At 52.4% G+C, this 17,115-nt stretch overlaps 1 protein-coding gene across 2 annotated transcripts in view; it reads left to right on the top strand.

Annotated features, from left to right (window-relative positions):
* Positions 1 to 219: 219 nt before the first annotated feature.
* entrep2 (endosomal transmembrane epsin interactor 2) overlaps positions 220 to 17,115 on the top strand; it is a 75,654-nt gene continuing 58,758 nt past the window's right edge. Inside the window, exons 1-2 of one of the 2 annotated variants that reach the window (XM_085972491.1) lie at positions 220 to 307; positions 632 to 923. The gene's annotated coding sequence lies outside the window, so the exon portion shown is untranslated. The remainder of the gene's footprint in view (positions 308 to 631; positions 924 to 17,115) is intronic. The other variant, XM_085972492.1, reaches the window with a different exon arrangement.

The following is a 17,115-nucleotide window of genomic DNA, read 5'->3' as shown; positions in this document are numbered from 1 at the left end:
TGTACAAAGCTGGCCATCTCCTGAATGATGGAGCAGGTGTGCTGCTAGGCTGTATGTTTTACTGTTGTGACAGAGTGTCTCATGAATCATTCATTGGTGTCAGGTACAGGAGCTGCTTTCGCTGTGCGTTGTGTATCAGACCCTTCTGCTGTTCTGGGGGAGGGGGAGTTAGCACAGCACGAGTCTGCTCATCAAACGACACACTGCACTCTGGGATAACTGCTGCTAATTGTTGTTTTCTTGTCTGCAGGTGCTCCTGTCGGGGCTAATTGGTGTTGTTTCCTGGAAAAGACCCATCTCCCTTGTGGTAAGTGACAGCAGCAGTGATGTACACCAGGGCAAGTCAGGGTGCGTCCGATTGCATCAGTGCCACTATGGGGAGAGAGAGCGGGCACAGTGATGTCACTTGAGTGATGCCATCAGAATTAGGAAATGGCTTTGTTAATAATACCAGTGTGAGCGGCTCAAGGAAGGTTAAAGCTCTGCTCTTTGATCAGTTGCCTGGGGCTTATACCAAATGGGAAGGGAGATCGGCACAGTCACATATCACAGCTCTCCGCAATTACTTGTGGGAATTAAGAAAATCAGAAAAATCAAGTCTCCTTTCCATGATTCATGTTTCTATTTCCAGATTGTACACAGCGTCTGTGGTTGTTGATTTGCGCTCAGAGACTGAGCTGTGTGTGTGTGTCCAAGGCTGTACAGAAACATGGTCCCTTACACAGCCTGCTGCTCACACGCACAGTTACAGGCACAGCTTCCAGTGTAACAACAGAAAATGCTGGAAAAACTCAGCAGGTCAGGCAACATCCGTGGAGAGAAATTTGAGTTGACGTTTCGGGTCGAAACCCTTCTTCAAAACTGGAAAGAAAAGAAAATAGATCGAAGGCAAGGCTGCGATCGAACAAAAGAGACAATAAAAGGTATTCGAAGCCAGACGAGATGGTAATAGGCCCGTGGAGACAAAAGGCAGCTGAGATTAGGTGTGAAGTGTACTGACAGGTAAGAGACAGCTGCCAGGTGGGAGAGAGAAACAAAAGGAAAGGAGGGGGCGGGGAAAGGAGGACCCAAAACAAAGGGGTGGAAAAAATTATAAGTAAAAAAGACAGTGTCCTGTCTTTACTATTCATTCTTGGGATGTGGGCGTCACTGGCAAGGCCAGCATTTATTGCCCATCCCTAGTTGCCCTTGAGAAGGTGGTGGTGAGCTGCCGCCTTGAACCGCTGCAGTCCGTGTGGTGAAGATACTCCCACAGTGCTGTTAGGGAGGGAGTTCCAGGATTTTGACCCAGCGACGATGAAGGAACGGCGATATATTTCCGAGTTAGGATGGTGTGTGACTCGGAAGGGAATTTGGAGGTGCTGGTGTTCCCATGTGCTTGCTGCCCTTTATTAATACCCTGGTATTAATATAACATAATATTGAATTAATGACAAAGGATTGGGACTGTGAAAGGCTGTTAGCTGCTCTGTGGCCTCTCTGTATTTGTTTTTCCCCTGTCTGTGATAAGTAGCAATATGTGTACAGTGACTAATAGAATGAGGAACATGTAGCCTGGAATAGGATCCACATAGATTTACACCTTTTTGTGTGAGTGAATAAATGAGTAAAGCTTTGTCAAATACTTAAATTAAAACCAAAAATTCTGGAAATACATTGCAGGTCAACAGCTTCGGAAAGGGAAAAGATAAGTTATCGATCCGGTATTGATTGTTTGTCAAAGAGTCTCAACCTGAATTATTAACCCAGCTTTCTATTTCCAGCATTGGCTGCTTCTGATTCTTGTTATCTTTCACATATCCATGAACAAGTGTGTAAAAACATAACATAATTACACTCACATTTAACTACCACCTTATTTTATCATTGAAACGCCTCTAGACGCTGCGCACAGTGATTACTTTGGATGCAGCCATTGGCGAACAAGCAACAAGAGCTAAGAACTGTTCTGTATTCCATAAACTCGTGAAGTTACTATCGAAGCACCGTTTACAGGCAGTGAATCTGATTTAAACCATGCACTTTGCCTGATGCTATCAGTAATATCCGTGTTGCTTTGTATGGAATTCAGACGTGAGAAGCTGGACTGAATATGATTTTTTATATTACATGAGAGTTTCTTCTGACACTTTGAAATTAGCTGGAAATAGACTGCAGGTGACCAGCAATGGAGAGAGGGGCAGGTTAATGTTCTCAGAAGAGAATGAAGCCTGTTGTTTCTCTCATTTTCGCCTTGGTGCTGGGCACAGGGAATTCTCTGTTCTCGGTGTCCAGGGTTACCATGGACTACTGGGGATTTAAAAATGAAAGGGCCATTGTCCCTAATGCAGTCAGTCACAGGGAGATTAGTAGCACGAGGCAAGGTGGGAGATTTCAAAAACACGTATATTCAGCAAACCGGGGTTTGCAGGGACCACTGCCCGTCCCTCCCGTGTGACCAGGGCCAGGCAGGGACCACTGCCCGTCCCTCCCGTGTGACCAGGGCCAGGCAGGGACCACTGCCCGTCCCTCCCGTGTGACCGGTGCCAGGCAGGGACCACGGCTCGTCCCTCCCGTGTGACCGGTGCCAGGCATAGACCACTGCCGATGCCTCCCGTGTGACCAGGGCCAGGCAGTGACCACTGCCCGTCCCTCCCGTGTGACTACCGCGCAGTGACCACTGCCCGTCCCTCCCGTGTGATTAGTGCCAGGCAGGGACCACTGCCCGTCCCGCCCGTGTGACCAGTGCCAGGCAGGGACCACTGCCCGTCCCTCCCGTGTGACCAGTGCCAGGCAGGGACCACTGCCCGTCCCTCCCGTGTGACCGGTGCCAGGCAGGGACCACTGCCCGTCCCTCCCGTGTGACCAGTGCCAGGCAGCGACTACTGCCAGTCCCTCTCGTGTGATCAGTGCCAGGCAGCGACCACTGCCGATCCCTCCCATGTGACCAGTGCCAGGCAGCGACCACTGCCCGTCCCTCCCGTGTGACCGGTGCCAGGCAGCGACCACTGCCCGTCCCTCCCGTGTGACCAGTGCCAGGCAGGGACCACTGCCGATCCCTCCTGTGTGACCAGGGCCAGGCAGGGACCACTGCCCATCCCTCCCATGTGACCAGGGCCAGGCAGTGACCACTGCCCGTCCCTCCCGTGTGACCAGTGCCAGGCAGCGACCACTGCCCGTCCCTCCCGTGTGACCAGTGCCAGGCAGGGACCACTGCCCGTCCCTCCCGTGTGACCAGTGCCAGGCAGGGACCACTGCCCATCCCTCCCGTGTGACCACTGCCAGGCAGGGACCACTGCCCGTCCCTCCCGTGTGACCAGTGCCAGGCAGGGACCACTGCCCATCCCTCCCGTGTGACCAGGGCCAGGCAGTGACCACTGCCCGTCCCTCCCGTGTGACCAGTGCCAGGCATAGACCACTGCCGATCCCTCCCGTGTGATCAGTGCCAGGCAGGAACCATTGCCCATCCCTCCCATGTGACCAGTGCCAGGCAGCGACCACTGCCGATCCCTCCCGTGTGACCAGGGCCAGGCAGCGACCACTGCCGATCCCTCCCGCGTGACCAGGGCCAGGCATAGACCACTGCCCGTCCCTCCCGTGTGACCAGTGCCAGGCACCGACCACTGCCGATCCCTCCCGTGTGACCAGGGCCAGGCATACACCACTGCCCGTCCCTCCCGTGTGACCAGTGCCAGGCAACGACCACTGCTGATCCCTCCCGTGTGACCAGGGCCAGGCAGCGACCACTGCTGATCCCTCCCATGTGATCAGTGCCAAGCAGGAACCATTACCCGTCCCTCCCGTGTGACCTGTGCCAGGCAGCGACCACTGCTGATCCCTCCCGTGTGACCAGGGCCAGGCAGCGACCACTGCCGATCCCTCCCGTGTGACCAGGGCCAGGCAGGGACCATTGCCCGTCCCTCCCGTGTGATCAGTGCCAGGCAGGGACCACTGCCCGTCCCTCCCGTGTGACCTGTGCCAGGCAGCGACCACTGCCGATCCCTCCCGTGTGACCAGGGCCAGGCAGCGACCACTGCCGATCCCTCCCGTGTGACCAGGGCCAGGCAGTGACCACTGCCGATCCCTCCCATGTGACCAGGGCCAGGCAGGGTCCATTGCCCGTCCCTCCCATGTGACCAGGGCCAGGCAGGGACCACTGCCGATCCCTCCCGTGTGACCAGGGCTAGGCAGCGACCACTGCCCATCCCTCCCGTGTGACCAGGGCCAGTCAGGGACCACTGCCCGTCCCTCCAGGCCGAGCCTCAATCTGTGCCAGCAGCCCAGCGACATATATTTCATTGATTGTAATCGGTAGGGGTCAGAGTCGGAGGATGTGGTGGGTAAATGTCCTGCCCTGCTGTGTCTATTGTCAATCCATTAGCAAACTTCTTACAAACAAAACCACACAGGAGTGTTGGCCGCGACAGGACTCTTATTTGCTCCAGTGTAAATCTTTTTCCTAGTTTTTCTCCAATCATTCCCCAGTCTCTCTGCCTGCCACAGGCTCATGGGATTCTGCTGCAAGGATGCTGACACTTTCTACTATCTTGTCCAAGTGATTGTTCTCCATGTGTGAGCCTCGATAGCGAGTGGTGGAAAGCTGTTTGACTGTGGGGGCATCACAACTGTGCTCAACTATGTCCTCACATGCACTGTCCAGCTGGATAGTGATCAGGTTGCTATTCGCGTGTGACTTCTCCCCTCCCCAGCCTGGGGCACTGGAAATTAGTCCCATCATAGCCAGAAATTGAGCCTGAAGCAGCACCTTACTCCTGGGAGCAAGCTCCCTGTCCAGGGCACACTGCGAAAGGACAAAGCAATGCTGCACATTTACTAGTCCAAGAGATGTGTAACTGCAACTTCCATCGTTCAGGCTCCACTAAGTATTTACTAAAACACGGCACGTGCTTGGTTCAATTTCTAATCACACCCAGCGTGTCCACCACACGATCTGTGCTGTGTCGTGTAACGGAGCATAGACATGGTGTTCCGCTGCTAAGGCGGAGCTGTGTTTGACCTGCCTGTCCATTAAGGCATGCGGTGGTCTAAATAGGCACATCCTGAGGCCGACCAGAGGTGAGGGTAATTTAGCCTCGCCCTCAGGGCAGTGGCACATGACTTGTCCGTCTGACCCAAACCCGCCTCACTCCCACTGGGTGGGTTAGGTGAAAATCGGGGCTTAATTATTGAGGCGTATCCCTTTACTGCCTTTTGGGGAGAATCCAGGTTACCAAGGATAGAAAAACTAGCAGGAAATGACTGTCTTTCTTTTGCTCTTTTCTAATATTTTCAACATTTGAATTGTGCCAGACGTAAGACGTTGATAGATAGGTAGAGAGATAGAAAGTGATAGAGATAGAGGGTGATAAGGATATAAAGGCAGATATATAGAGAGTTACATGCAGTGTCTGCAATAAGTAGCTGAGATACACACATGGGGAAACGCTCATTCATTCCCTGATCTCAGTCGAAATGGTGTTAGGGGTCTAACAATTGGCCTCAGGAAGGGACAGGACCAGGACCCAACCAGGGCTCCTGCTCCAATCCCGGAGGCGTGTGGATGTCGGGTGAAGATGGGATCAGGCTCGCCTATGATGCCCGCAGCTGCTGAATATCCTGCTGACACTGTCTCGGCGCACACATGAATAATGGGCACTCAGGGTGAGGTGCCAGAGTCCCGGGGTGTCTGGTGAACCAGACCCAGCCTGAGTCAACATAGTCAGAACTGAGTGCAGAAAACGGGTAAAGAAAGAAAGCAGACCGGTAGGTTATCTATGTTCGTACTCAACCGTAATAGTGTTTGTCTGCACGGTTACTCTCCTGGAACACACATTGTTCGTGTATCACCGCCTCCAACTTACTACCAACAGAAGGAGCTTACTTGATCGAACTTTCTCCAGAGAGCCTTGTAATCAGATGCAAACTAGCCATCAGGAAACAGGAAGTCCCGTGAGGAGGTCACTGGCCGGGAGCTGATGCTGGGTCTGCAGGGAGTGGCCTGAGGGAGATTGCTGCATTTTAAATCACTGGGTTATATTGGGATCAGGCGCCCCCATGGGAAGCTTTGCTGGTGGTGGGCTTTGCTACTGGACTAACACTCTAGGAAATGCGAGGTCAAATCCCATCAGGGCAGTTTGAAGTCAGTTTTTTTTTAAATCTGTAAATAAGCTGCTATCAGTAAAAGTGGCAATGGAGCTATCAGATTGTCGTAAAAGCCCAACTGGTTTAGGGAAGGGAACCTGCCTTCCTTACCCCGTCCTTATACGTGACTCCAGACCCACACCAACGTGATTGATGATTAACTGCCCTATGAAGTGGCCGAGCAAGACACTCACTGTGGGAGCACTTTCATACACGGACCGCAGCAGCTCAAGAAGAAGGCCCACCACCACCTTCTCACGGCAGCTAGGGATGGGCAATAAATGCCGGCCTTGCCAGCGACGCCCACACCCTGAGAATTATTATTTTTTAATCACTATTTATTCCTATACCCTGCATTAAATCTGTAGCAGTGTGTACAATTACTATCACTTAAAGGAGACGCTGATCAATTGCTGGAAACAGGGAGGTGTCTGGGTATGGGCAAGCCTGATCTGAACCTGACTATTAAAGGATTTATACTTTGAAATTTAGGCACCACAGCCTTTAGACTTTGCAGCGATTTTTCGTGTGTGTTTTTCTTGTCTTTTTGCCAAGTCTGTGTTTTTTTGTCAGCCTTCCCGTTTCTGCTCTTCACCTCTCCTGAAGGAGCTGGTGGAGGGCCTGGCACAGGAGCTGGCACCTTGAGATGGCGCCTATTCTTCTTGTAGGTGCCTAAACAGTGAGTGTCAACAAGTCATTTGGTAGTAGACAGCGGACGGTGATCGGGAGCCGGGAACACGGACGGTGATCGGGTGCAGGGAACGCAGACGGTGACTGCGAGCCAGGAACGCGGATGGTGATCAGGCGTCCAAGCCCGGCAGCAGCAATCTTCGCCCCCTGCCCAAGGTGCAGCACAGGCAGGAATCCGGCCATGATCATTTAACATAGCTTGAGCCCACAGCGTCAGTGGGGGCCCAGCCCAGAGTTTGCCCTGCTCCACCATCTTCAGTCCGACTTTCTGCCAAAGTGGAACATCCCGGCTACAGTTTCTGGAGTCTGACTAACTGGTACGACCGTGCCAGGATCGAGCTGCGGTATGTGCTAATCTCAGCCTGTGTGACAGAGCGAGTTCGACACTGGAGCTCCGTACCCCTGGGTGAGGAGGGGAATCAGCAGCCGTTGATGCTTCATGAATCACTCCGAGTTATCGGCAACTGTGCTGGTTCCTTCCTGTGAATGGCAGCCTGACTATTAATTGCAGACATTCTCCACTCACCTCTCACCCTTTGTGTGTCACTCATACCAAAATACATCATCAGAATATGTAGGAAGGACAGCTAATTGTGGGGTTGGAGAAATCTCGTCCGTCAGCTGGGAATTCTGGTGTGTTCACATAATAATCAGTTGTGTCGCGACAGTGGATATAATGAACTGCAGCAGCCTCTGTTGGAAACAGTCTTACTGAAGCTTTTCTAGGGTGGAAAGGCTAATGAGCTGCAGCGGTGAAGTACTCACACATTAACACGTAGTCTCAGACAGTGTGTGTTTAGACAAGCATGCCAACAAGCGGATAACTATCTAATCCCAGATTTGCTCAGCACCTTTTCTTTCCAAACATCGTAGAGTGCTTCAGACAGGGAATTGCTCTGAAGTGCAGTGAATGTTGTGATGTAAGCAGAAACTGTAGCCATTCTGCGCATAATAACAGTGAAATGAATGCCCAGGTAATCTGTTTTTGCTGGTGTGGGTTAAGAAAGGAATGTTGGCCAGGACACTGGTGGAGCTCCCTGCTCCGCCTCGATTAATGTCACAGAACCATTAATATCCACCTGGAAGGAGACAGGCCTCGGGTTAACATCTCGGCAAGCGATTGCACCTCCGAAAGTGCAGCACTCCCTCAGCACCGCACTGGCGCACTCCCTCAGCACCACACTGGCGCACTCCCTCAGCACCGCACTGCAGCACTCCCTCAGCACCGCTCTGCAGCACTCCCTCAGCACCGCTCTGCAACACTCCCTCAGCACCGCTCTGCAACACTCCCTCGGCACCGCTCTGCAACACTCCCTCGGCACCGCACTGCAGCACTCCCTCAGCACTGCTCTGCAACACTCCCTCAGCACCGCACTGCAGCACTCCCTCAGCACCGCTCTGCAACACTCCCTCAGCACTGCTCTGCAACACTCCCTCAGCACCGCTCTGCAACACTCCCTCAGCACCGCTCTGCAACACTCCCTCGGCACCGCTCTGCAACACTCCCTCAGCACCGCACTGCAGCACTCCCTCAGCACCGCTCTGCAACACTCCCTCAGCACTGCTCTGCAACACTCCCTCAGCACCGCTCTGCAACACTCCCTCAGCACCGCTCTGCAACACTCCCTCGGCACCGCACTGCAGCACTCCCTCAGCACCGCTCTGCAACACTCCCTCGGCACCGCACTGCAGCACTCCCTCAGCACTGCTCTGCAGCACTCCCTCAGCACTGCTCTGCAACACTCCCTCAGCACCGCTCTGCAACACTCCCTCAGCACCGCTCTGCAACACTCCCTCAGCACTGCACTGCAGCACTCCCTCAGCACCACACTGGCGCACTCCCTCAGCACCGCACTGCAGCACTCCCTCAGCACCGCTCTGCAGCACTCCCTCAGCACCGCTCTGCAACACTCCCTCAGCACCGCTCTGCAACACTCCCTCGGCACCGCTCTGCAACACTCCCTCGGCACCGCACTGCAGCACTCCCTCAGCACTGCTCTGCAACACTCCCTCAGCACCGCACTGCAGCACTCCCTCAGCACCGCTCTGCAACACTCCCTCAGCACTGCTCTGCAACACTCCCTCAGCACCGCTCTGCAACACTCCCTCAGCACCGCTCTGCAACACTCCCTCGGCACCGCTCTGCAACACTCCCTCAGCACCGCACTGCAGCACTCCCTCAGCACCGCTCTGCAACACTCCCTCAGCACCGCTCTGCAACACTCCCTCGGCACCGCTCTGCAACACTCCCTCGGCACCGCACTGCAGCACTCCCTCAGCACCGCTCTGCAACACTCCCTCGGCACCGCACTGCAGCACTCCCTCAGCACTGCTCTGCAGCACTCCCTCAGCACTGCTCTGCAACACTCCCTCAGCACCGCTCTGCAACACTCCCTCAGCACCGCTCTGCAACACTCCCTCAGCACTGCACTGCAGCACTCCCTCAGCACTCCCTCAGCACCGCTCTGGAGCACTCCCTCAGCACCGCTCTGCAACACTCCCTCAGCACCGCTCTGCAACACTCCCTCGGCACCGCTCTGCAGCACTCCCTCGGCACTGTACTGGAGCATCAGTTGAGATTGTCTGTTGTGGTCCTGTAGTGGGACTTTAAAAAAAAAAAATTATTCATTGATGGGATGTGGGCGTCGCTGGCTGGCTAGGCCTGCATTTAGTGCCCATCCCTAATTGCCCTTGAGAAGATGGTGGTGAGCCGCCTTCTTGAACCGCTGCAGTCCATATGGTGTAGGTACACCCACAATGCTGTTAGGAAGGGAGTTCCAGGATTTTGGCCCAGCGACAGTGAAGGAACGGCGATACAGGTCCAAGTCAGGATGGTGTGTGGCTTGGAGGGGAACTTGTAGGTGGTGATGTTCCCATGCGTCTGCTGCCCTTGTCCTTCTAAGTGGTAGAGGTCGCGGGTTTGGAAGGTGCTGTTGAAGGAGCTTTGGCGAGTTGCTGCAGGGCATCTTGTAGATGGTACACACTGCAGCCACAGTGCGCAGGTGGTGGAGGGAGTGAATGTTGAGGGTGGTGGATGGAGTGCCAATCAAGCGGGCTGCTTTATCCTGAATGGTGTCGAGCTTCTTGAGTGTTGTTGGAGCTGCACTCATCCAGGCAAGTGGAGAGTATTCCATCACACTCCTGACTTGTGCCTTGTAGATGGTGGAAAGGCTTTGGGGAGTCAGGAGGTGAGACACTCGCCGCAGAATACCCAGCCTCTGGCCTGCCCTTATAGCCACAGTATTTATATGGTTGGTCCAGTTCAGTTTCTGATCAATGGTAACCCCCAGGATGTTGATAATGGGGGATTCAGCGATGGTAATGCCATTGAATGTCAAGGGGAGATGGTTAGAGTCTCGCTTGTTGGAGATGGTCATTGCCTGGCACTTGTGTGGTGCGAATGTTACTTGCCACTTGTCAGCCCAAGTCTGAATGTTGTCCAGGTCTTGCTGCATATGGACACGGACTGCGTCAGTATCTGATGAGTCTCGAATGGTGCTGAACAGTGTGCAGTCATCAGCGAACATCCCCACTTCTGACCTTATGATGGAGGGAAGGTCATTGATGAAACAGCTGAAGATGGTTGGGCCTAGGACACTGCCCTGAGGAACTCCTGCAGTGATGTCATGTGATTGAGATGAATGACCTCCAACAACCACAGCCAACTTCCTTTGTGCTAGGTATAATTCCAACCAATGGAGAGTTTTCCCCTTGATTCCCATTGACTTCAGTTTTGCTAGGGCTCCTTGATGCCACACTCGATCAAATGCTACCTTGATGTCAAGGGCAGTCACTCTCACCTCACCTCTTGAGTTCAGCTCTTTTGTCCATGTTTGGACCAAGGCTGTAATGAGGTCAGGAGCTGAGTGGCCCTGGCGGATCCCAAACTGGGCGTCAGTTAGCAGGTTATTGCTGAGTAAGTGCCGCTTGATAGCACTGTCGACGACACCTTCCATCACTTTGCTGATGATTGAGAGTAGACTGATGGGACGGTAATTGGCCGGGTCGGATTTGTCCTGCTTTTTGTAGGCAGGACATACTTGGGCAATTTTCCACATTGCCGGGTAGATGCCAGTGTTGTAGCTGTACTGGAACAGCTTGGCTAGGGGCGCAGCTAGTTCTGGAGCACAAGTCTTCAGTACTATTGCCAGAATGTTGTCAGGGCCCATAGCCTTTGCAGTATCCAGTGTCTTCAGCCGTTTCTTGACATCACGTGGAGTGAATTGAATGGGCTGAAGACTGGCATGTGTGATGCTGGGGACCTCAGGAGGAGGCCGAGATGGATCATCCACTCGGCACTTCTGGCTGAAGATAGTTGCAAATGCTTCAGCCTTGTCTTTTGCACTCACGTGCTGGGCTCCACCATCATTGAGGATGGGGATATTTTTGGAGCCTCCTCCTCCTGTTAACTGTTTAATTGTCCACCACCACTCATGACTGGATGTGGCAGGACTGCAGAGCTTTGATTTGATCCGATGGTTGTGAGATCGCTTAGCTCTGTCTATCGCATGTTGCTTCCGTTGTTTGGCATGCAAGTAGTCCTGTGTTGTAGCCTCACCAGGTTGACACCTCAAGGACTGTGCAGAATGATTGATGTGGTGAATGAATGTTCTATGAAAATGATTTGACATTAGAGAAAAGAAGCAGGATCTGTTTCAAAAGAACAAAAATCAAAAATGCATATATTTTCATTGTCTCAGTAAATGTGTGAGCGTGGGACAAGAGGACAAAGTACAAACTGCACAGCCTTCAGCAAGGTCCGAGATCAGAGAATACATTTCTTCCCCACAGGATGCTGGATATTTGGAACAAACTTCTAGAGAAGGAACTTGATTCAGGGTGGGTTGGCAAGGATCGGGTTTGATATCTGCTGACCATTGAGCAATGTACAGATATTTAACAACGCTGCTTGAAATTTTGAAGGGAGGAAGTAAGTGTTCCTTCAGGTTGGGATTCAGCAGGAAGTGTGGGAGGGAAGACTACGATGGATTAATCAGATGGATCTGGATGGAGCGGAACTGAATGGCCTTTCTCACTGCACATTCTATGTTCTTATTTAATTTGGTTTAAGCTCCAGTGGGGAAGCTGCTTCAATGGCCTGGCTGGGGATTTACGATCGCTGTGTAGGACTCAACTCACAGCCTCCCACTGTGTGTAGCAGCATATGGGCGTGTAACCACACTGTAACAGGGTTCACTAACCCTGCGCCTTATACAATCCTAGGCCCAAGGCATTGCAGCATAGAAACATAGAAGATAGGAGCAGGAGTAGGCCATTCGGCCCCTCGAGCCTGCTCCGCCATTCAATGCGATCATGGCTGATCATCCAAATTCAATACCCGGTCCCTGCTTTCTCCCCATACCCCTTGATCCCTTTAGCCTTAAGAAATATATCCAACTCCTTCTTGAATATATTTAATGAACTGGCCTCCACCGCCCTCTGTGGCAGAGAATTCCACAGGTTCACCACTCTCTGGGTGAAGAAATTCCTCCTCATCTCAGTCCTAAATGGCTTACCCCTTATCCTTAGACTATGACCCCTGGTTCTGGGCTCCCCTGCCATCGGAAACATCCTTCCTGCATCTAGTCTGTCCAGGCCTGACAGAATTTTATAGGTTTCGATGAGATCCCCTCTCAATCTTCTAAACTCCAGTGAGTATAAGCCCAATCGACACAATCTCTCCTCATACGTCATTCCTGCCATCCCAGGTATCAGCCTGGTGAATCTTCGCTGCACTCCTTCCATGGCAAGAACGTCCTTCCTCAGATAAGGCGACCAAAACTGCACACAATAATCAAGGTGCGGTCTCACCAAGGGCCCTGTACAACTGTAGCAAGACATCCTTGTTCCTGTACTCGAACCCTCGTGCTACGAAGGCCAACATACCATTTGCCTTCTTAACCGCCTGCTGCACCTGCATGCTTACCTTCAGCAACTGGTGCACAAGGACACCCAGGTCTCTTTGCACTTCCCCTTCTCCCAGTCTATTACCATTCAAATAATAATTTGCCTTCCTGTTTTTGCCACCAAAGTGGATAACCTCACATTTATCCACATTATAGTGCATTTGCCATGTTTCTGCCCAATCACCCAACCTGTCCAAATCGTACTGGAGTTTCACGACATCCTCCTCACAGCATACCCTCCCACCCAGCTTTGTGTCGTCTGCAAATTTGGAGATATTACATCCAATTCCCTCGCCCAGATCATTAATATATATTGTGAACAGCTGGGGTCCTAGGACCGATCCTTGCGGTACCCCACTAGTCACTGCCTGCCACTTGGAAAACGACCCGTTTATTCCAACTCTTTGCTTTCTATCCACCAACCAGTTCTCTATCCAAGTCAATACCTTGCCCCCAATCCCATGTGCCTTAATTTTGCACGCTAATCTCTTATGCGGGACCTTATCGAAAGCCTTCTGAAAGTCCAAATACACCACATCCACTGGTTCTCCCTTATCTATTTTACCAGTTACATCCTCAAAAAATTCCAGTAGATTAGTCAAGCATGATTTACCTTTTGTAAATCCATGTTGACTTTGTCCGATCCTGTCACTGCTTTCCAAGTGCTCTGCTATTACATCTTTTATAATGGACTCTAGCATTTTCCCCACGACCGATGTCAGGCTTACCGGTCTATAATTCCCCGCTTTTTCTCTACCACCTTTTTTGAATAGTGGGGTAACATTAACTACCCTCCAATCCATGGGTACTGTTCCAGAGTCTATCGAGTTCTGGAAGATGACCAGCAATGCATCTACTATTTCTAGGGCCACTTCCTTAAGTACCCTAGGATGTAGATTATCAGGCCCTGGGGATTTATCGGCCTTCAGTCCCATCAATTTTCCTAACACCATTTCCCTACAAATACTGATTTCTTTCGGTTCCACCCTTTTATCAGACCCTATGTTCCCCAGCATCTCTGGGAGGTTATTTGTGTCCTCCTTTGTGAAGACAGAACCAAAGTATGTATTTATAGTTGGTCTGCCATTTCTTTGTTCCCCATTATAAATTCCCCTGATTCTGACTGCAAGGGATCTATGCTTGACTTCACCAATCTTTTTCTCTTCACATATCTATAAAAGCTTTTACAGTCAGGATCAGCCAGTATACAAATTGCAAAAGTTATTGCGGAGAGAGCTGCTAAAGTCGAGATGTTTATTGATCTGAAGGAGACACTAACTAGTCCAATCTGCTGTTTAAAAAAAATAATCTTGATTTGTAATTCTTAGCCTGTCCTGTCAAGAGTGATTTGTCCATTCTTTGGGATCCCACACTATTTCCATTGAACACATCAATGGTAAATGGGTTCATTGTTTGCCTGGGGAACACTACGCCCCAGGTTCCTTTGCATACAAGGTGCCATCTCTGTTCGCAAGGGACAGCTTGCCTATGGAAAACATCTGGAGCAGGCCTGAACCTGTGCTCGATTTATTAAAACGCTGTGGCCTATAAATTCGGTGACGCCCCGCCAGCACGTTTGCGCCGGAAATTTAGCGCCCGCCGCCGAGCCAGTTGTGCCCGCCCCAAATTCACTTTCAGCGCCCCAAAGCGGAAGCGGGCGCTGGTACAGGGTGTGCCCGCCCCGCTTGGGGCGCTGAAAGTGAATTTCAGCGCTGCCGGTCCCGCTGCGCCACCCGATGCGGAGCGGCAGGCTGCTGTACTGCAGGCCTCCCCCTTCTCTTAAGGGGGAGGTGCCTGCAATGGCCGGAGCCCCGTTGAAAGTGCCGGCAAAAGAGCCCGGCACAACAGCGAAGTGCCGGGCTCCACGGAAACCAGCCGGCAATGCCGCGGGAGGGGTGGTGGAGGAGGCCGGGGAAGGAGGTGCGGGCAGGCGGCCGCCAAAAAAGCGGCCGGCCGCACCTCCGCTTTAAATAGCGCCTCTAAGGCTGCAGCACGGCCAGGTTTTCAAAACGTTGTTAGCGGCCGCCAGGGAAGAGGCGGCCGCTACTGAAGATGGGGATCGGCGTGGTTTCGGGCGGTACCGGGGCGCTGCGCACACCGATGACGTCATCGGTGCCGGCGCAGCGCTACCGGCTTACGCCGATTTAAAGGCCCACCTAATTTCAGCGGCAACGCAACTTCCGGCGCAACCCACTCTTGCGCCCCTAAATGGGCGCAAACCCAAGGGAATTTCTAGGCCTGTATGTTTACTGAGCGACGCAGAGTTCAGGCTTCAGTTTCACGTCTGCCATGAGTTACCTGTGCTCAGGTGGGGCAGGGGAGGGTGGCACAATTGGCCTTAGTGCCCTTAGGCAGGGGTGGGAGGAGGGTGGGGACAGGGAGAAAAATGCTCCTGATCGCTATCCAGTGAGCCCGCTGGAAAGTGCGTGCATACAGATGTCAGAAGAGAGCAGGACTCGGTCTGTTACAACGTCCACCCGCCACCCCGCATATTAAAATAGTCTTTGAACACTCGCGTGCGGTACAAGATACCAGAGGCACCAGCTCCTGACGGAACAGGACCCTAGCATGAATCAAGACATGGGGATTTATGAAAAAACACAATTTACAAAAACTAAATTACACTACAACAATCTAACTTTAATTGTAACAACTTGCACATCTATAACGTCTTTAACGTTGTAAAACGTCCCACGGTGCTTCACCTGAAGCTGGAGTGGAAATGGGTTATGTTAAATAGATATCAACTTAAATCATAGAACCATAATAGCACAGAAGGAGGCCATTCGGCCCATCGTGCCTCTGTTGGCTCTTTGAAAGCGATCCAATTAGCCTCACTCCCCCTTCCCTTTTCCCATAGCCCTGCAAATTTCTCCTTTTCAAGTATATATCCAATTCCCTCCAAGTTACTATTGAATCTGCTTCCACCGCCCTTTCAATGGTAACTTTCAAATGATAATCTCCAGGATTGACACTCTTCTTCTTCTTAGGCAGTCCCTCGAAACCGAGGATGACTTGCTTCCACATTAAAAATGAGTTCTCAGGTGACTGATGAGTCCAATGCGGGACCTACAGTCTCTGTCACAGGTGGAGCAGACGGTGGTTGAAGGGGCGGGCGGGTGTGGTGCTTGGGTTGACGTGCGCTCCTTGCACTTGGCTTCCGCTTGCTCCCGGCGAAGAGACTCGAGGTGTTCGGCACCTTCCCGGATGCTTCTCCTCCACTTCGTGCGGTCTTGGGCCAGGGATTCCCAGGTGTCAGTGGGGATGTTGCACTTTTTCAAGGAGGCTTTGAGGGTGTCCTTGAAGCGTTTCCTCTGCCCACCTGGGGCTCTCTTGCCGGGTCGGAGCTCCGAGTAGGGCGCTTGTTTTGGGAGTCTCGTATCGGACATGCGGACGATGTGACCCGTCCATCGGAGCTGATCGAGCGTGGTCAGAGCTTCAATGCTGGGGATGTTGGCCTGAGCGAGAACACTGACGTTGGTGCACCTATCCTGCCAATAGATTTGCAGGATCTTGCGGAGGCAGCGTTGGTGGTACCTCTCCAGTGCTTTGAGGTGCCTGCTGTACATGGTCCATGTCTCTGAGGCATACAGCAGGGCAGGTATCACTGCTGCCCTGTAGACCATGAGCTTGGTGCCGGGTTTGAGGTCCTGGTCTTCAAACACTCACTTCCTCAGGCGACCGAAGGCTGCACTGGCACGCTGAAGGCGGTGTTGGACTTCGTCATCGACGTCTGCCCTTGTTGACAGTAAGCTCCCGAGGTATGGAAAGTGGTCCACGTTATCCAAGGCCTTGTCGTGGATTTTGATAATTGGGGGGCAGTACTGTGTGGTGGGGGCAGGTTGGTAGAGGACCTTTGTCTTACGGATGTTTAGTGTAGGGCCCTTCGGTGAAGGTGTTGACAATGGTTTGGAGTTCGACCTCCGAGTGTGCAGCGCCGTCTGCATATTGTAATTCGACGACAGAGGATGGGACGACCTTGGATCTGGACTAGAGGCGATGGAGGTTGAACAGTCTCCCGTTTGTTCTGTAAATTACCTCCACTCCAGCGGGGAGCTTCCTGAGGGTGAGATGGAGCATTGCAGCAAGGAAGATCGAGAAGAGCGTTGGTGTGATGACACAGCCTTGTTTGACCCTGGTCTGTACATGAATTGGGTCTGTGGTGGAACCATTGGTCAGGATCAGGGCTTGCATGTCGTCGTGAAGCAGGCGGAGGATGGTGACAAACTTTTGAGGGCAGCCGAGTTTGAGGACACTCCATAATCCCTCATGGTTGACGGTGTTGAAGGCCTTTGTGAGATCAAAAGAAGGCCATGTACAGTGGTTGGTGCTGTTCCCTGCATTTCTCTTGTAATTGACGTGCAGTGAAAATGATGTCCATTGCACCCCTTAGTGGGTG

The sequence above is a fragment of the Somniosus microcephalus genome, chromosome 32 (genome assembly GCF_052327205.1).
Source record: "Somniosus microcephalus isolate GS21.2 chromosome 32, FLI_Smic_1.0, whole genome shotgun sequence".
Lineage (NCBI taxonomy): Eukaryota > Metazoa > Chordata > Chondrichthyes > Squaliformes > Somniosidae > Somniosus > Somniosus microcephalus.
Note: the sequence above shows the minus strand (reverse complement) of the source record. Positions and strands in the feature narration are given on the sequence as shown.